At 41.9% G+C, this 21,287-nt stretch overlaps 1 protein-coding gene across 2 annotated transcripts in view; it reads left to right on the forward strand.

Moving 5' to 3' along the window:
- Window positions 1-378: 378 nt before the first annotated feature.
- The window catches only part of LOC129695691 (guanine nucleotide-binding protein G(I)/G(S)/G(O) subunit gamma-7), a 242,026-nt gene continuing 221,117 nt past the window's right edge, over window positions 379-21,287 (forward strand). Inside the window, exon 1 of one of the 2 annotated variants that reach the window (XM_055632874.1) lies at window positions 379-574. The gene's annotated coding sequence lies outside the window, so the exon portion shown is untranslated. The remainder of the gene's footprint in view (window positions 575-21,287) is intronic. The other variant, XM_055632873.1, reaches the window with a different exon arrangement.

A 21,287-nucleotide genomic window follows, 5' to 3' on the forward strand; every position in this document is an offset into this window, starting at 1 on the left:
CCATAATTCGTATTATTTACTGTACATTTCCCCAACTCTTTCATTCCCCTCACACTCTCGCCCTGTATTTCTCCCCATCCATCACACTTCTGCCTCTCCCCCTGAATCTCACTCCACTCCACTCCCTGCTGCTGTAAGGCGCACTCTGCCCATTCTCTGCCCAGATCTCACAGTCGTCCCTGTGTTTCTCTCTCCCTTAGTTTTCAATCTCACCCTTCCATCCATCCACATCTTTCCCCCTCTGTATCAGTCACTGCCATCCCCTCCAACAGTCAGTCGATCCCGTCCTGTAATCCTCTCCCTGTCTCTTTCCCTCCTCCCCCAGCATCAGATCTCTCTGTCTCCTGCTGACGTCTGCCTGCTGACTCCCTCCCTCCCGCTGCCCCCTCTACTCTCCCTCGTCCTTCTCTCTCTCGGTGCTGCCGCCTCGCTTCCTTCATTCGCCTCCTCGGCTGCCGCTGCCGGAGCCGGTGCCGGGCTCTCCGCCCTCCCTCCCTCCCTCCCTCCATCCTCCCGCCCGCCCGCCTGCCGGCCGCCACCGCCGCCGCCGCCTCCGCTCGCTCAGTGGCCCCAGGTAAGAGAACGCAGCGGCCGCGGCCGCGCCAGGAAAGGCCGGCACAGGCCCAGGCCTCGCCGCCCAAATCAACGCCGGGGATTCACCCGCGGTCTGGGGAGGGCGGGAGAGGAAGGGAGAGATGGAGGGGAGAGGGGGGTAGAGAGGAAGAGGAGGAGAGAGGGAGGGGATAGAGGGGTAGAGAGGAAGACAGGAGAGGGGGATAGAGAGGAAGACATGGAGAGAGAGAGGGGGAAATGGGCAAACAGAAGGGAATGGAGAGAGGAGGGAATCTTGGGGGGGAAATGGAGAGAGGGACATTGACAGGTGGGAAAAGGAAGAGAAATTAACAGGTACATTGACAGCATGCGATTGTGGGGAATGGAGGACAATACAGACAGATTAATGGGGAATGAATGGATTAATGGAAAATAAATGGATTGAAAGAGGTGAATGAAGAGAGAGAGACTGAAAGGAAATGGACAGAAAATGGAATAGGGAACAGTGAAGGGAGATTGACACGTTGAGGTGTAGAGAGGGTAATTGACAGACTGAAAGTGAGAAATGGAAGAGAAATTGACAATCTGAGACAGTAGGGAGAAGAGAAAGTAGATGGATTGAGCTGGCGAGGAATGGAGAGAAACTGATGGATCAAAACATTGGGACTGGAGGGAGAGAAATTGGCAGATTGAAACAGGATAATGTTGACAGACATGGATACATTGAGAGGGTCATATGGGAAGGAGGCAAAAATGGGCAGATTGACACCAGGGGAAGGGAAGACATTTTCAGACAATGGTAATGGACACATAGGAAATGCACAGTGGGGCTGAGGAACCTTCAGGTTGAGGAAAGGTCCCGACCCAAAGCATCATCTATCTGTTTTCCCCGCAGTCTGACCCACTGAGTTACTCCAGCATGTTGTGTGGGGTTTTTTGTAAATCAGCATCTGCAATTTCTTGTTTCTGCATAGAGAAGGTATCTTCTTCTTGTCAAGTTCACACACAAGATTAGAAGTTTTTCAGCCAGAGCTGAACACACTTCTCGGCATCCGCATATAATGATGCATGTCTTGCGCTTCTTGTGCACGGTGGTGAAAAGATTGGTGGAAACAGGGCCGCGGCGTAAACGCTCTTTCCTTGACTCCATTGTGATGGTTGTGGGGCAATTGAAAGAAATTGTTGGGAATGGAGTGGGAGAAATGGACAAAGACATGGAATTCAAAGAGCAAAATTGGCAGACAGAGAGTGGGGAATAAAGACAACAAAATAATAGAAGGAAGAAGAAAGAGAGAAATTGACAGGCTGTGACAATGGGGAATGTTGGGTGAGAGAAATTCAAAATGAACCACGACCTGGTGGAATGGAGAGGGAGTTTAAGAGACTGAGACAGTGGGGAACGAGAAAAGTTCATGAGAGACTCTGCCATTGCAGAAAGGAGATGCGGAGAGATTGACAAACAGTGGGGGAATAGATAAAGTAAACCCATAGGACAGAGAGAAAAATAATTTCATTACAGAGAGATAGACTGAGAGAGAGTTTATTATTGAGAGAAATGGGCAAAGATAAATATTTGGAGTGAGAGAGCAAGGAAAAAATAGACAGACTGGAGAGAACAGAAATGAAGGGCAGGAGAGGCAAAACAAATAGATGGATTGAGAAAGCAAAAGTGAAATATAGTCATAAGAGAGGTAAAAAAACAAGGATGCAATAGCATAGTGGTTAAGTTACTGGACCAATTCAAACCATTGAACCAGGGATGCAAGTATATATTAGCAGCAGCCAAAATGTGACCGGACCTATCAATACAGTTGTCTCTTATTTACCTTGTCAGTCCATGTCCAGTGAATTAATACAACAAAGGCAGAGAGAGAAATTATACAGACTATGAGGTAGAGGAATGACATGCAATAATTCTTGGATCTACGAGTGAGAAGAATGGCATATGAGACACTTTCCTTGTTCCTCCATGCCTCTTTTATTCTTACCTCAGTATTTTTCATTTGCAGGGAAATACAGAAAATTAGATTGGAAAATAGAAAAATAGTGACAAACAGTGAATGGGGAAGTAGATAAAGTACTAAGAAGCATAGAGACCGCGATATGCGGACAGATTGTGAATGAGAAATGAAATTGAAGATACAAAGATTGATATAAATGATTGTTAGAAACAGGCATGATTAGACAGGGCAAATGATAGAAGAAAACTGAGGATGCGTGAGGTGACGACAGAGAGAGAGAATCAGGAGAAGAAAAAAATAATTCAGAATGAAGGAGAGAGTAAAGGAAGTGACAACATGGAAACCAGGAAGGAGAAGAGGAGATAAAAATAAAGTAAAAGGGAAAAATGCATGGAAGCAGATAGAGGGATTAAGAGTGGGGAACACATTTTGTGAGTGAAAGAGATAGAACAGAGAACAGTACAACTCAAGATCAGGCCCATCGGTCCACAATGTCCGTGATGAAAATAATGTCACTTATTTACTTGCACATAACCCATATCTCTCCATTCCTTGCACATCCATATGTCTATCTAATTTTATTTACTTAAATGCCACCAATGTATCTGCTTCAACCACCACTCTTGGCAGCACATTCCAGGCACTTAACTTTTTTAAATTGCCCATAAATCTCCGTTAAACTTTGCCCCTCTCACTTAAAATTATGCCCTCGAGTATTTGATTTTTCCATCTTTGGAAAAGATTCTGACTATCTACCCTATCTATGCTTCTCATCATTTTATATACTTCTATTGGGTCTCCCTGCAACCTCTGGCAATCGAGAGAAAACAATCAATGTCTGTCCAAATTCTCCCTGTTGCTAATACCCCCTAATCCAAGTATCATTCTGGTAGACCTCCTTTGCACCATTTCCAAAGCCTCCACATCCTTCCTGTAACGGCATGACCAGAACCACACACAATACTCCAAATGTGGCATAACCAAAGTCCTATAAAACTATGTCTTCCTGACTCATACTCAATGCCCTGACCTATGAAAGCAAGCATATCATATGCCTTCTTTGCCACTCTTTCAATGTGTTGCCACTTTTAGGCAGTTATAGACTTGGACCCCAACATCCATCCCTCTGTACACCAAAGCTGTTGTCATGCCATTAATTGTATATTTTCTGCTTACATTTGACCCAAAATCTCACACTTACTCGGATTAAGATCCATCAGCTATTTCTCTGCCCATTTCTGTACCGGATCTATATCCCGCTGTATACTTTGATAGCCTTCCTCACAGTCGGCAGCAATCCTGGTGTCAACTGCTTTATTTAAAACGTTTTTAGCCAATTTTTATTTAGCCACAAATCCTCAACAGTTGTACCAAACAGTATACAGCAACTTGTTTTTAGTTTCTCTTTTAATTGGAACCAAGTACAAAGTTTGAAAACATTCACATTAGATTGACACTTAATTCACAAAAGTTAACACCACGTTTGAAATGATGGTCCCAAAACTAACTTGCGACATTAAAAAAGATCTATACAGAGAAAGACATTGAAGTGTACTGAAGTGAAAGGACAGGCACAAATCAGACATTGCTAAAACGCTTACAGAAAAAATTATTGAAATCAAGGATGAAAAGGGGAAAAATAGAGAGAAAAATAAAGGCCGGGATGGTTGAGAAACATAGAACAAGGAAAGGTACACAAAAATGCTGGAGAAACTCAGCGGGTGCAGCAGCATCTATGGAGCGAAGGAAATAGGCGACGTTTCGGGCCGAAACCCTTCTTCAGACAGATCGCGACAATAGAACAAAGAAATATCTGTAAAAAGAGCATTAAAAAGTTATGTTGGCATAAGCTCGTAAAAAACACAGTGATGGTGAAATGCAGAGTAAGAAAACAAGAGTTAACTGATGAGAAGAAAAATGAAATGAGCAAGAGAAAGCACACAATATAGTGGCGCAGCGAGAGACAACACAGTCTGGAAGAAATGGAAAGGAGGGACCAGAAGAAAACCTGAGGATGAATAGTAAAATGAAACGGGAAGGTAGAAAAAGTGAGATAAGGTGAGACAGGCAGAAGACGGGACTAGACTGGATGTGTAATGCAGCAATACAAGAAGGAGGAAATACAGCTTCAGGAAATGAGGATGATACTAAGAATCACTGAGTGAAGAAATCGCTGGGTGGAAGAGAAAGTTAGGTAAAATGCCAGGAAAAACAAAGATGTTCCACCCTTTGAACCTCTAAAAACCTGCACCACTCCAGAGACATACAGGTTTGTAGGCTAATTGTAAATTGTCCCTAGTGTGTGTGTGGACTAGTGTTTGTGTGTGGGGATAGTTGGTCGGAGCGGATGCGGTGGACCGAAGGGCCAGCTTCCAGCTGTATCTCTAAACTAAACAAAAAAACCTAAACTAATAAATCTTGATATCTTGGTCACCCTGGATGTAATCTGTCCACGATTGGTGGTAGTGGCCTCAGTTGCAAAGACCCACTGTAAACTCCCATCCTTAGCCCCTCCTTTCTTCTTTGCTTGCTAAAATCTCTCTCTCTTTGATCAAAGTTTTCACTGTCTGCCTTAATATCACTTTATTTAGCTCAGCATCTGTTTTAGTTTGATATCATTCCTGTGAAATTCCTTGTGTTAGGGATACTACGTAAATACAAGATTTCATTGACCTAAGTAAGAACTTAGATGGAGAGAAACAGATCAACATAACCTGACTCAGTCAATGGCAGATGGTAGACACAAAATGCTGGAGTAACTCAGCGGGACAGGCAGCATCTCTGGAGAGAAGGAATGGGTGACGTTTCGGGTCGAAACCCTTCAGCAGACCATTCCCAATGACAGGTTAGGCCAAATATCACTGACAAGAGGACAGGCAACAATACATTTAGGGAAAACACACTGATACGAAGTGGGAAAGAAGTATATACACAGTGAATAGGATTCAGAAGGAGGGCCAAAGTAGGGAGACACACAATACAATCCTGAAGGAGGATGTTTGTCATAAAATATGTGGAGATTACAGGATGAAAGTGAAATTGATGTTGAGAAATAGAGGAAAACCCTTGCAGTAATAAAAAATTGGATTTACTTGCCAAGTTTATTAAACAAAACTTAATGCAGAGGTGAATGAGAATTTAGAATAAGCGGCAAATTACTGAGGGGTTTGAAAGGCGTCTTTCAGGATGAGAGATGGATGAAGAGATCAGTGAAAAAAAAGGAAATAACCAGTACCTGGGTTAGAGGTCCAATTTGTAGCTAAGAAGTATTATTGGAGCGTTGAAGGGCTGCAGCAGGATTAGGAAGGCGCTGATTGGACTTGAACAGGAGGATGATAGGTTAAGCAGCTTAAGGATATGCAGACAGGGAGAAAATGGGTAATCAACAGCGAGAGGACGAGAAGGGCAAGTAGTCAGAGAAGCCTCAAAGTGCATTTAATTGCAGAACCGGTTTGAACAATAGTGGAGTTCAATGTACTTCTGCGGAGTATAGTATGAGTGAAGACCACAGCTCGCTTAGTTGCACAAGAGGGGGAGGAGCAGGAGTCGTAGAGCAATAGTGGTAGGAACATTATTAGTGAGGGTCAAGGTACCACGTCTTTCTTTAGGGGAAGTATAAATAGTCACAATTGGTGCTGATGATACAGGTGAAATGAAGGATGAGGTGCTGCAATTTGAATTTATGGAGTTAGGTAGCATATTGAAAAATACGTCTTTTAAGATTTTAATCTCCCGATTAATGCTGATGCTATGTGCTAACAATTCTAGAAATAGGATAGGTCGCTGAATGCATGGCTGAAGAGATAATGCAGGAGGGCAGGTTTTAGATTCTTAAATAGGACCAGTTCTGGGACTGGTAGAACTTGCACAAGCCAGTTAGGTTGTACCAAACCCAGAACACGTCCAACATCCTTACAGGGTATGCAATTTCCTAGTCCTGTTGAGAAGGTTATGATTAATTTAGCAGAGGAATGGGACCCAGAATAGGAATACAATAGGGAGTGAGGAACAGCCAAATATAGAAGGAAACCTAAATTCAGTAGGCAGAGCACACATAGACTTGGTAAGGCATGTGAAAGGAATGCAAGATTGGATTGCATCTATTTTAACCCAAGGAGTCTGACAAGAAAGGCAGATGAACTGAGGGAATGATTAACGAATGGAAATATGATTGAAAGATACAGTACTGACAACTCAATATTGTAGTGTATTGAATTTTTAGTTGTGACGAGGTGGGGTGTGACAGAGGCAGTGACTTTGTTTCAAGAATTCAAGGAATCTAGAATTTCTGCTTTTATAGAATGCTCTTCAGACCAGACCATCTGGGTAGAGATTTTGAACAAAAACAAGGGGCATCACTTTGCTGGAGGTGTACTGAAAGCCTGAGTGGTGGATAGGGGGGCAGATCAAAGAGAAGTGTAAACATAATAGGGTAATAGTAGTAGGGGATTTACACATCTCCAATATTCATTGAGATTGTCAGTGAAAGGCTTAGAGGGGTCAGAGTTTTTTAAGTGTCTCCAGGAGAGTTTTTGAGGCATTATGTGGATAATTGTATTAGAGAAGGCATGTAGCCATTTGAGTAGAGGTGTGTTGAGTAGAAGAGCATTTGGAGATAGTAACCAAAAGCTTTAAGGTTTTTATACAGAAGGCCAATGACAGACTGGATATTAAGGTCCTAAATTGGGAAAAGACCAATTTCAGCTTTATAAGACCAGGACCTTCCTAAAGTGGACTTCAAGATAAAACTAAAGGTGACTAGAGCAAGTCATTCAAGAATTAAATAATGAATTTTCAGGGCCAAGGTTGAATTTGATATTGAATTGAATTGAATACTTTATTGTCATATGTGACGCCACAGTGAGATTCTTTCCTTGCATACCCAAGGTATACAAACAGTGACCCATAAAGAGCGCTTACAAAGTTACAAAATACATCCGCTCCATGTCCCCCTTTGTACTTCCCCCTCCCCCTCCCCACGGCAGGCTCCCTATGCTGGGTCTTCCATTGATCTTCCCCCTCCCTCACAGCGGTCCCCCCCCATGCCAGGTCTCCCCATATGATGAAAAGTAAGGCCAGCAAGATCAAAGAACCTTAATTAAGCAGAATTGCCAGCTTATGGTAGGTTTAGACTGAAAACAGGAAAGGTCCAACAAGACTAGTGAAAGTGCAAGGATATATAAAAAAAAAAACATAATTAGGAAGGAAAAGAGGGCACAATATAGCTTTTGCGGACAAATTGAGAAAAATCGCAAACTGCATTAAGAGCTAGTGGATAATCAGGGAGCAAGATAGGGCCTGCTAAGGGCCAAAGAGACAGGCTTCTAATCTTATCAAGCTGCAGAAAATAATTGGAGGCCATTGGATTTGGTACCTTTAATTCCAGGAGGTCAATCAGGAGGTCAATGAGGATAATCCTGGATTATTCGGCAGTCAATGAGGCAGGATTTAGTCAAGGGTATTCACCTTGGATTTATTAAAGTGAGATCCTGTTTGATTACCCGATTTAATTTTTTGAGGTGAAATTAAGGTGTTATGTAGAGTTATGCAGTATGGAAACAGGCCCTTCGACCCAACTTGCGCACCATGACATAGAAACATAGAAAATAGGTGCAGGAGTAGGCCATTCGGTCCTTCGAGCCTGCACCGCCATTCAATATAACCATATAACAATTACAGCACGGAAACAGGCCATCTCGGCCCTTCTAGTCCGTGCCGAACACGTATTTTCCCCTAGTCCCATCTACCTGCACTCAGACCATAACCCTCCATTCCTTTCCCATCCATATAACTATCCAATTTATTTTTAAATGATAAAAACGAACCTGCCTCCACCACCTTCACTGGAAGCTCATTCCACACAGCTACCACTCTCTGAGTAAAGAAGTTCCCCCTCATGTTACCCCTAAACCTCTGTCCCTTAATTCTCAATTTAAAAAAATTGAATCTGAATCTGAAGTCATGTCCTCTTGTTTGAATCTTCCCTACTCTCAGTGGGAAAAGCTTATCCACGTCAACTCTGTCTATCCCGCTCATCATTTTAAAGACCTCTATCAAGTCCCCCCTTAACCTTCTGCGCTCCAAAGAATAAAGACCTAACATGTTCAACCTTTCTCTGTAGCTTAGTTGCTGAAACCCAGGCAACATTCTAGTAAATCTCCTCTGTACGCTCTCCATTCTGTTGACGTCCTTCCTATAATTAGGCAACCCAAATTGTACACCATACTCCAGAATTGGCCTCACCAATGCCTTGTACAATTTTAACATTACATCCCAACTTTTATACTCAATGTTCTGATCTATAAAGGCCAGCACACCAAAAGCTTTCTTTACCACCCTATCTACATGAGATTCCACCTTCAGGGAACTGTGCACAGTCATTCCTAGATCCCTCTGTTCAACTGCATTCCTCAATTCACTACCATTTACCATGTACGTCCTATTTTGATGTGTCCTGCCAAGATGTAGCACCTCACACTTATCAGCATTAAACTCCATCTGCCATCTTTCAGCCCACTCTTCCAACTGGCCTAAATCTCTCTGTAGACTTTGAAAATCTACTTCATTATTCACAACACCACCTATCTTAGTATCATCTGCATACTTACTAATCCAATTTACCACACCATCATCCAGATCATTAATGTACATGACAAACAACAGTGGACCCAACACAGATCCCTGTGGCACCCCACTAGTCACTGGCCTCCAACCTGACAAACAGCCATCCACCATTACTCTCTGGCATCTCCCATTCAGCTACTGTTGAATCCATCTTGCTCCTCCACCATTAATACCCAACAGTTGAACCTTCTTAACCAACCTTCCATGAGGAACCTTGTCAAAGGCCTTACTGGTCCATATATACAACATCCACTGCTTTACCCTCATCAATTTCCCGAGTAACCTCTTCAAAAAATTCAAGAAGATTAGTCAAACATGACCTTCCAGGCAGAAATCCATGTTGACTGTTCCTAATCAGACCCTGTTTATCCAGATGCTTATAATCATATAATATAACCATATAACCATATAACAATTACTGCACGGAAACAGGCCATCTCGACCCTTCTAGTCCGTGCCGAACACATAATCTCCCCTAGTCCCATATACCTGCGCTCAGACCATAACCCTCCATTCCCTTCCCATCCATATAACTATCCAATTTATTTTTAAATGATAAAATCGAACCTGCCTCCACTACCTTCACTGGAAGCTCATTCCACACAGCTACCACTCTCTGAGTAAAGAAGTTCCCCCTCATGTTACCCCTAAACTTCAGTCCCTTAATTCTCAAGTCATGTCCCCTTGTTTGAATCTTCCCTACTCTCAGTGGGAAAAGCTTTTCCACGTCAACTCTGTCTATCCCTCTCATCATTTTAAAAACCTCTATCAAGTCCCCTCTTAACCTTCTGCGCTCCAAAGAATAAAGCCCTAACTTGTTCAACCTTTCTCTGTAACTTAGTTGCTGAAACCCAGGCAACATTCTAGTAAATCTCCTCTGTACTCTCTCTATTTTGTTGACATCCTTCCTATAATTAGGCGACCAAAATTGTACACCATACTCCAGAATTGGCCTCATCAATGCCTTGTAAAGCATATATATATATATTATCTCTAAGTATCCTTTCCATTAATTTGCCCACCACTGACGTCAAACTAACAGGTCTATAATTGCTAGGTTTACTCTTAGAATGACTGATCATCCAACTCAGTATCCTGTACCTGCTTTCTCTCCATACCCCCTGATCCCTTTAGCCACAAGGGCCACATCTAACTCCCTCTTAAATATAACCAAATAAACTGGCCTCAACTACCTTCTGTGGCAGAGAATTCCACGGATTCACCACTCTCTGTGTGAAAAATGTTTTTCTCATCTCGGTCCTAAAAGACTTCCCCCTTATCCTTAAACTGTGACCCCTTGTTCTGGACTTCCCCAACATCGGGAACAATCTTCCTGCATCTAGCCTGTCCAACCCCTTAAGAATTTTGTACATTTCTATAAGATCCCCCTTCAATCTTCTAAATTCTAGCGAGCTGCATGTCCCATCTACACTGGTTCCACCTACCCACGCCTTGGCCCATAATCCTCTAAACCTATCCTATCCATGTGCCTGTCCAAATGTCCCTTAAAAGGTATGTTAGTACCTGCCTCAACTACCTCCTCTAGCAGCTCATTCCATTTCCCCACTACCCTTTGTGTAAAAAAAGTTATCCCACAGGTTCCTATTAAATCTCCCCCCTCACCTTAAACCCATGTCCTCTGGTTCTCAAATCCCCTACTGGGCAAAAAAAAAAGTGCATTTATCGAATACATTCCTCTCATGATTTTGCACACCTCCAGAAGATCACCCCTCATCCTCCTGCTCTCCAAGGTATAAAGTCCCAGCCTGCTCAACCTCTCCCTATAGCTGAGGACCTCGAGACATGGCAACATCCTCATGAATCGTCTCTGCACCCTTTCCAGCTTGACAGCATCTTTCTGACAACATGGTGACCAAAACTGAACATCTATCTATCTATCTATCTATCTATCTATCTATCTATCTATCTATCTATCTATCTATCTATCTATCTATTATAATATAAAAGTCTGTGGCTGCCGGCTGGCTGTGTGTTTCTGCCTGACTTGTGGCTGCCAGCCTTTGATTCGTTGCCACGACAACACCCGACCCACAAACGCCCTGATTTTTTCCATTTCGGTAGAGATTTCACTTTTCATTCCAAGTATCCACTCCTCATTAAATTTTGTCGTGTTTATGTACACTTTTTTAATCAAATCCTTCTCCCCCCCCCCCACTCACTCATTTTGTCGCCTCCTGCTGGCCAGCGACCATAACGGCGCCCGCATCTCGCCTCAAAGACGCCATTTAAAAACAGCCGCACTGCTGATTCCTGAGCCGCTTGAGTTGGAGGACCACGTCTCCCGTGGGGACTACGGGTAGGGAACGGCTGCGTTGGGGGAGCAGACCCAACGGGTCTGCACTTGGCCTAGTAATACTCTAAATGTAGCCTCACCAATGTCTTATACATCTGTAACATTTTGATGCAGATAGTGTGGAGAATGTAGTCTAGATGGACGTCGGTAAGACATTTGATGAGGCCGTGCATTTAAGACTGTTTGGACTAGGACAATTTGGCAATTTGGATCTGAAATTAGTTTGTGATAAGAAGCAGTGGATGATAGACAAGGTTTATTTTTGCCTGTGGCTCAATACTGGTACACTTGCTGTTTGTTTTATACGTTAATGATCTGGATGTGAATGTAGGAGCTATTCTAGGTTCACAGATGACACACAAATTGGTGGTATTTTTGATAGAGAGTAAAATAGCACTTGGCCTCAGAATGATATTGATGAATTAGTAAGATGCACAGAGAAATGGAACATGGAATTTAATCCTGAAAAATGTAAGGTGTTACAGTTTCGGAAGACTAAACTATACACTAGGAAGTACTGAGGAATAGTACAACATCGGTATACATTTCTGAATGCAACTGCGTTGGTAAGTACGATGTTTAAGAAGACAAACAGGATATCCGCCTTCATTAGCACAGGTGTAGAGTATAAGCGCATAATATAAGGAGATTATGGTGCAACTTCATAAAGCTTTGCAGATCCAATCACCACACTATAGGAAGAATGTGATTGCATTGGAAAGTAACTGGAAATGAATTAGGATGTTGTTTGGAATGGGATCACTGAGAATATGTTGGATAGGCTGGGTTTATTTTCCTTGGAGTGGAGAAGGTTGGGAAGATGACATGATTAAACATACACAATTATTAATGCTAAGGGTAGAAATACATAGGGTAGAAATAACAAGCTTTTTACCAGAGCAAAGGTGTCTACGAGCAGAGGCATAGGCCTAAGCAAGGGGTAGAAGATTTAGCAGGGACTTCAGGAATAATTTTTTCACCCACTGGATGTTTGAAGTCTAGACAGACTGCCTTTTCTTACACCATTAAAATTAAATATTGACATGAACATTTAAAACTCATGGCATTGAAAACCATGGGCTAAGTATTGATTTATTGATTTATAAAACATGGTAAGATAGCTATTTCATGGTTGGCATAGACATATTGATTCAAAGGGTTTATTCAGTACCATATGGCCCCATGATTTTATGAGCAAGTGTGAGGTATGGCACTTTGAAAGGATATGGGGAAAGGGGAAAGCAAACAGTTAATGGCAAGACCGCATTGATGTACAGAGGTAGACAAAAATGCTGGAGAAACTCAGCGAGGAGGCAGCATCTATGGAACGAAGGAATGGGCGACGTTTTGGGTCAGGACCCTTCTTCTGACTGATGTGGGGAAGGGGGGCAGAAAAAATAAAGGAAGAGGCGGAGACAGTAGGCTGTGGGAGAGCTGGGAAGGGGAGGGGAGGAAGGAGATAGTAAGGATTACCTGAAATTGGAGATGTCAATGTTCATACCGCTGGGGTGTAAACTACCCAAGCAAAATATGAGGTGCTGCTCCTCCAATTTGCGATGGGACTCACTCTGGCGAAGGAGGAGGCCCAGGACAGAAAGATCAGATTCAGAATGTGAGGTGGTTGAAGTGCTGAGCCACCGGGAGATCAGGCTGGTTAATGCAAACTGAGCGGAGGTGTTGGGCGAAGCGATCGCCAAGCCTGTGCTGGGTCTCACCGATGTAGAGAAGTTGACACCTGGAACAGCGGATGCAATAGATGAGGTTGGAGGAGGTGCAGGTGAACCTCTGCCTCACCTGGAAAGACTGCTTGGGTCTTTGGATGGAGTCGAGGGGGGAGGTACAGAAGGATCATTGCTCTTTGAAAGTGACAACACAGGTGGGTAGAGGGGTGGAGAAGGGCGTATGCCTTCATTAGTCAGGGCATTGAGTAAAATAGCAAGGAAATCATGTTGCAGCTTTATTAAACTTTGGTTAGGCAGCATTTGGAGTTTTGTTTGCATTTCTGGATTGGATTAATTTCTTTGGAGCATTAGATGCTGAGTTAAGACCCGAGAGAAGTATATAAAATGATGAGTTCCATAAATAGGGTAGATAGTAAGAACCTTTTTTTCCCACAGTAGAAATGTCAAAGACTCGAGAGCATAACATTAAGCTCAGCAGGGAAGAGTTTTACAAGAATGGTGGGTGGAATGTGCTGCCAGAGATGGTGGTGGAAGCAGATATGTTAGCCATGTTTAAGAGGCTTTTAAATAGGCACATGGATATGCGAAGAATGGAGGGATGTGATCATGTACAGGCAGAGGCAATTAGTTTAATTTGGCATCCCGTTTTGCACATGCATATTGGGCCAAAGGGCCTATTCTTGTGCTGCACCATAATTTTTAAGATTGGAAAACCAAGAACACCAGAGATCATACAGGTCATTTAGTACAACGGTGAAAATGAATGTGTTGTTGCAAGTTGGGATATAGGCTGCAGAATTTTGGATGAACACAGATGTAGGGAGTTGAAAGATAGGAGAGCTTTGAGTAGTTGAGTTTGCAAGGTTTAATTTAGTTTATTATTGTCACGTATATTGAGTTGGAGTGGAAAGCTTTTGTTTGCATGATATCCAGTCAAAGAAAGATTATAGATGAATACAATCAAGCCATCCATTGTGCAGGGACAAAGAGGGTACAACATTTTCGTGCAAAGATGTAACATTTGAAGTCCAATAAAGTCCGATTAAAGATAGCTCAAAGGTTTCCTATGAGGTAGATAGGAAGTCTGAATCACTCACTGGCTGATGAGTGGACCATTCAGTTGCCTGATAACAGCTGGGAAGAAGCTTTTCCTGAATCTGGTGGTATGCATTTTCATGTACCTCTTTCCTGATGGGAAAGGGAAGAAGAGGGAGTGACTGGGGTGAGACTGGCCCTTGATTATGTTGGTGTCCATGTGTAGAGGCAGCTTGAAGTGTAGATGGAGTCAATGGATTGTGTGGTGGTCAAGACGACATAAACAACTCTGCAATTTCTTGTGGTCTTGGATGGACCTCTTCCCAAACCCAAACATGGATAAAAGTTTCAGCACCAACACAACCCTCTCAGAGGTCTGTGAATCTTTGTAATTCTCTACTGCAGAGCTGTGAAGATGGAGATTTTGAATATATTTAGGTTGGAGACTGACGGATATTTACCCATCAGATGTCAAGAGGACACAAAATGCTGGAGTAACTCAACAGCTCAGGCAACATCGCTGGAGAGCATGATAGAAAACATAGACATAGAAAATAGGTGCAGGATTAGGCCATTCGGCCCTTCGAGCCTGCACTGCCATTCAATATGATCATGGCTGATCATCCAACTCAGTATCCTGTACCTGCCTTCTCTCCATACCCCCTGATCCATTTAGCCACAAGGGCCACATCTAACTCCCTCTTAAATATGCTAAAATCATGTAATTAAAAATAACACATGGATTTGAGGTGATATTTATTGGGCTGCATTTCTGCAGAAGCTTTACCAGTCGTGATGTGAATGAGGCTTTGAGGAAAGTCATGTGAATTGATTATGCCAGGTATCTTTCAATTCTCTGCATGTGATGATCAGAACTTCTGGTTGGTCTTCCAAGATAAAAATATGATTGGGTAATGGGGAATTGGGAGCCTGTCAGTTTACCCCAGTCAGGAGCCACTGTTTCTGTGGTAGCCAGTGTGCTGGGTGGACTAACAGTGGGATAGAAACATAGAAACATAGAAAATAGGTGCCGGAGTAGGCCATTCGGCCTTTCGAGCCTGCACCGCCATTCAATATGATCATGGCTGATCATCCAGCTCAGTATCCTGTACCTGCCTCCTCTCCATACCCCCGGATACCTTTAGCCACAAGGGCCACATCTAACTCCCTCTTAAATATAGCCAATGAACTGGCCTCAACTACCTTCTGTGCAGAGAGTTCCAGAGATTCACCACTGTGTGAAAAATGTTTTTCTCATCTGGTTCCTAAAGGATTTCCCCTTTATCCTTAAACTGTGACCCCTTGTCCTGGACTTCCCCATGGGTGATGTTTCGGGACGGGACCCTTCTTCAGAGGTATGGAGAAAGAGTGGGAAAATTATGTTGGAGATTGAATCAGTCATGATCTCTTGAATTAAAGAAAGGACACGCCCAAGGGATGATTGGCCTACTGCCCTTGTTTCTTACATTCATATAGGTGGGACAAGGGTGGAAATTTGATGACTGCAAACATTTTTTAAAAAGTAATCTTTATTATGTTCAGTTTTGGTGTTTTCTGTTAGATTTCAGCAATGTACAGTTTATCACCTATATCTGGCTCCAAATTCTTCCCTCGGCTTGGTTAAGACACATTGTTCTGGGTTTCACTCACTTGTTATAGCAAACGATATACAAATAATCATAAGACCTCAAAACAGGTGTTTAGGAGTTAGACCCGCTATAAGTGAATTGCCAAGTGTGAGGAGGTGAAATGATAAACTCTTCAAGTGGTCGTGCATTTACTTGGTAGGTGGATTGTATATTTTTGTCAGCATTTCCAAAATATTAGTGGATGGTTGTGAGTTGCAATGGGATTGGGTGATGGTGGGAAGAGCAGAAAATAATTTTGGACATGCCCATTCTTTCCAACAAGATAATGTTCAGTATTTATGCGCACACAATTGCATTTAAAAAAAATCATTTTATCACCAATTTTTTTGTACTGCATTGAGATATTGGTTGAATCTAAAATACTTTTATTTTGATACAGTGTAAAAGTTTAATGTCGTACAACTGATTCAATGTTTGCATTTCATTTTTCTGCAATAAAGTGTGTGTTATTCATATAGGCTCTTTGAGAATAACTATTCCAAATAAATTGCTCATATTTAGCTAATCCCAGTTGTGATTCCAACCAGTTTTTACTGCCGCAATCTCGCCTAGGCAAACTTGTTTTCCTGATCTGTAACTCATCCCCACATTAGCATGCGAAATATTCATTTTTAACATTTTGTAGTATTATAAAGCGTTGATGATAATTTGAATCAAATATTGATTAATAAAGCAATTGTGAAGCAAAAATAAAACTACATATGCTGAAAAACTGAAATAAAGACCCAGAATGCTGGAAATACTTAGCAGCTCAGGCAGCATCTGAGGAGCTGTAAATCAGTAGAAACTGCTACTGATTTACGTTAATGACCTTTCTTCTGAAGCTGGAAAAAAATAGAAATCAAATGTGTTTTAAGTTGAAGGGGGAAGAGGCATGCAGGGTGGAGTTAACAAAGCAAATGACTGTGATGGGGTGGAAAACAAGTGAGGCAAAGAAACACAAAGGGTGGTGCTGCTAGCTGAGAGGCAGAGGTGTTGGCTTGTTAATCACAAATGATCTGTCCAGCGGAGATATATTAAGAAGATAAATGAGGACTGAGACAAGAGAAGAAAAATACTGCGGAAACTGTGTGAGACCAAACCTTGCAAATGTTGGAAATCAGAAATAAAACCAAGAATGCTGGAAATATCCATCAGAATAGTAGCATCTATCAAAAAAGAAAAGCAGTTAATGTCCCATTTTGATGATTTTTCATGAGGACGAGCCCGTGCTCAGACAAACTAAATAGGCACATTCCTATTCTCTGGAATTGTTGAATTCAGTGTTGAATCCTGAGGTCTGTAACATATCGTGTTGGAAAATTAGATACGTTTTCCAAAACATATCTTGGACTTCGTTGGAACAGTGTAAGAGGTGAGTTTACACACGTGGAAGGAGGAAATAAAGTGTCAGACATATGGGCATTCATGGTCAGTCTTGTGGACTTGTGGAGGTGTTTGACAAAGTGGCACCCTACCTGCATGTTTCTTCACTATAAAGGAGTGTGTGAACACCAACCATATTGTATCCTGATTTGGAAGAAGTAAATGGCTGCTTCCTGTGAAATATGGTGGGGAGATTGAGTGGATTAACATATGATGAGCGTTTGATGGCACTGGGCTTGTACTTGTTGGAGTTTAGAAGAATGAGGGGGGACCTCATTGAAACTTACCGAATAGTGAAAGGCTTGGATAGAGTGGATATGTAGAGGAGGGTAGTGAATCTGTGGAATTCAGGAATTCATTGCCACAGAAGACTGTGGAGGCCAAGTCAATAGATAAGTTTGAGGCAGAGATAAATAAATTATTGATTACTACGGGTGTCAGGGGTTATGGGAGAAAGCAGGACAATGTTAGGAGGGAGAGATAGATTAGCCATGATTGAATGGCGGAGTAGATTTGATGGGCCAAATGGGCTACTTCTGCTCCTTTCACTAATGACCTTAGGAGAAAATATATTAAAGGAAAAATATTACATATGCTGTAGTTACCCCGGATTCTGCTATGAGAGCGGGAAAAATGTTGGTAGAATGTGATGGAGGAAGCCCTTTGGAATATGGGACAGGAAGATGTGTTTGGCCCGAGCACCATAATGAAGGTGGTGAAATTGCGCAGGTGACCTTTTGCATGTTGAAGGTGGGGTTGGGTGGAGAGGAGATGTCCAAAGTCTCTGTTTGATTTCAAAGTTTTCCATCTTACGACAAACGATCATTAACTGAATTATTGTGTTTGATTGCTGATTATCCCCGATTTTCTGTGTTGTATTAGCGTTGTTACTGAACTGCCATTACTTTGTCAATATTGCATTATGCAATATCTAGGAGAAAGAAACTCATTTGCATTATGAAATGCACAACCTTCTAATTTTCAATTACTGTTGTTAGATGTTCATTTTTTATGGATATAAAACTTCATGGAGTCTCACTGATAGCTGCTGAAAATGGGTCCGTGAAAATGTGCATCATTTGCTGTGAATAATTGCCCAGTCCATTCAACATTATTCATAATCTTGATGTCTAGACACTTCAACAGGAGGTTAATATTATGAGTGACTGGCTCCAGTTAAATTTATCCTGCACAGCTTAACTCTAGGCAACACCACTTGAAGATTAGTTGCATTGTGACTGCAGCATATGCAGAGCGTCATTCTCAATAAATGGGACCATGAAATGACTGAAGAAAGATGCAACAGAGCATAGATATTCAGACGCTGCACCGAAGGGCTGGGTGGCGGAGTTGGAAAATAAGAAAGGTCCTCTGGCGTCTGCTGCAGGCATCCCAGGCACACACTGAAACTGCTGTGACACGGCACGGTGACAAAGTGGTAGAGTTGCTGCCTTTCAGCGCTAGAGACGCGGGTTCGATCCCGACTACGAGTGCTGTCTGTACGGAGTTTGTACATTCTCCATGTGACCGCGTGGGTTTTCTTGGAAATCTTCGGTTTACTCAAACACTCTAAAGACATACAGGTTAAGGGTGACGTTTCAGGTCGAGACCCTTCTTCAGGCCTTCTTCACCAGCTTGTTTGTTACTCCAGGTTCCAACGTTGCAGTTTCTAGTGTCTCCTTTTAACTTACTGACTGAGCCACCTGATGCTGAAATTGTGTAGCCTACAGCAGACCAGCACATATGTGACCATCACTTTGTTGCCTAGTACAAGGCTCTTCCAGAACAATCCAAAGCGTGCCCATATGTGCATTGATTATGTAGCAGAGTCGTCATCAGCTGATAGCCATTGCTAGGTAGCCAATCATTAATTTGTTGTTGTGCAGCTGTTCACTCACAGCGGACATGCAGCAATGCCTGTTTTCTAGCACTGGTGTAGTTCTACATGTTGACACATCTTCTGCATTGCTGGCTATGTTGCCAGCTGTGTTTGCGTATTTTCAGCGGACTCCTTATTAGATGACAACCCACTGAACTAACATGGTGCAAGCATGGCAGACCAGTCAAATGACATGGAACTTATTTTATTAGTGAATTTGGTTCAATGGTTACATTTATTTATTTTAAATCTTTGTTTCTAATTTTTTGATCAAGCTCCAAGTGTTAGTGAGCATAGCTGTCAAAAACGTACATAAATAAATATTAAATAACAGGTAGCTTTGACACCAATGAGCCTGAGGTTGAGGGTTCATTGGGTGCCAAAACTATTCTGTGAGTACAGCTTGCGCTGAGATGGCCTCTAATCTGCGCATTGCCACGAAGAGGTGCGGTGATCTGGTGACGCACTGGAAGAAACATTGGGACCTGGGGTGCATGAACAGTAATTTCAGAGCAACAGAAGATCTGTTGTTAAAAACAGGAAATATTGGAAATACTCAGCAGATCAGGCAGCATCTGTGAAAAGAGAAAGATTTAATGTATCAGTGAAGAACCTTCACCAGAACTGCGAAATAGAGAAATAATCAAAACTAATGTATATATTCCTCATATTCCTTTCATGCGATCTTTGTAACTTGGACAATGGCTGGAGCAAATGAAGTGTTGTCGTCAATCTGTGAAAAAGGAATGAGTTGAGTCTCTGTAACTTCGATGCCAAAGTCATCATAACCACCAATTCCAGCCTGAAGGAGATGAGCATCTGAGAGCCATTGACAATGCCAGCTCTCATGTTTGCAGATGTGACTGCAGTAGTTATGACTTTTTATGGAAGCATTGACCTTGCTGTACTTCATGTAGAAGATTTGGTTTTGTAAGAACATATGCCTGCTTGATGAGCAACTTGATTTGCTCTGATTGTACCACTCATTCTCCTTCCACGTGTTTCAAAGGAAGTCTTTACTGCAGCATTACTGGTTTGATGCAACTGGTTTGCGATGTCTGAAGTCAACAAAATGAACATTAGCACCAAACACTCCATTCGAAGTAGGCATCTGCAACTTGAACCAGCTCACCGTCATCCATTTGTAGAATTGAAGCAATTGCAAGAATAAATCATTCAGTAGTTGATATTTTCAAAGCACTAGAATAAGAAGCCTTTTTGTATCACTCAGACAATGCTTCAATCTCCATCTCCAATAAGTGCTTCTTTCTCTTTTGGAAGATGAACACGAATAGAGACATGGTTGTTTTGTTTGATTGAAGCCACTCTAAGATATGAAGCTAGATAATCAGGTAATGAATTGTCAAAAAACTGATGATTTTCAGAAAGATGAATCAAATATGTGCATCCTGAAATCTGAAGCATTGCTTTTTAATATAGATGTGTAAATATAATGGTTGTCATGAAAATGACATGGATAGAAAAGGATTTGGAAGAGGTCATTGTGCAGTGGTCAGTATGAAGGATTCTCTTTTGAAAATTATTAATAAAATGCTCTGTCAGAAAACTAATTTCAACAAAATTTGTCAGTGCCAGGAGTTCACAGGAGCATTTGCTGAAATGCATCTGGATTACAATTCATTTATTGTGGCAGATTGATAGTGAGCAATTGTGGTATCGATTGTCAAAAATGAAGGATCGTATTTTGAAGTAAAGAATATGGGGGACGATTACAAGGTTCCATAAACCTCAGCGTTAAACAAAAATGTCATGTCAATAGAAATTAGTACAAAGATTATTTCTCCAGCATCAGATAACACACTGGATAAAAATAACTGGATAATTATTTATATATAGTTTTCACGTTATTTTTATCCAGCTAAATGTGTTATCTGATGCTGGAGAAATAATCTTTGTACTAATTTCTATGTACTGTAGAACTAAATTTTAGGACTTCAAACATACGAATCAACAGATGGGGTTGGAAGAGGGATTTTAGACTTGATCACAAAATCTACCATTGTAATTTTTGAGCTTTGAAATAAGTAGAACTTTAAAAAAAATTAGTAAATGAAAGGAGTCAGATTTTGTTCTGATTAAGAAAATATCATTGTGAGAATTGGTTGCAATCAACTCGGGCTTTTCACTTCAGGGATTGGTCTTACAGCCACATCACATTAATGGGAAGAAAGTCTCCTCTAACCAATATTATTAAAGGCCTTAGAT

The sequence above is a fragment of the Leucoraja erinacea genome, chromosome 3 (assembly GCF_028641065.1).
Source record: "Leucoraja erinacea ecotype New England chromosome 3, Leri_hhj_1, whole genome shotgun sequence".
NCBI classification, from domain to species: Eukaryota; Metazoa; Chordata; class Chondrichthyes; order Rajiformes; family Rajidae; genus Leucoraja; species Leucoraja erinaceus.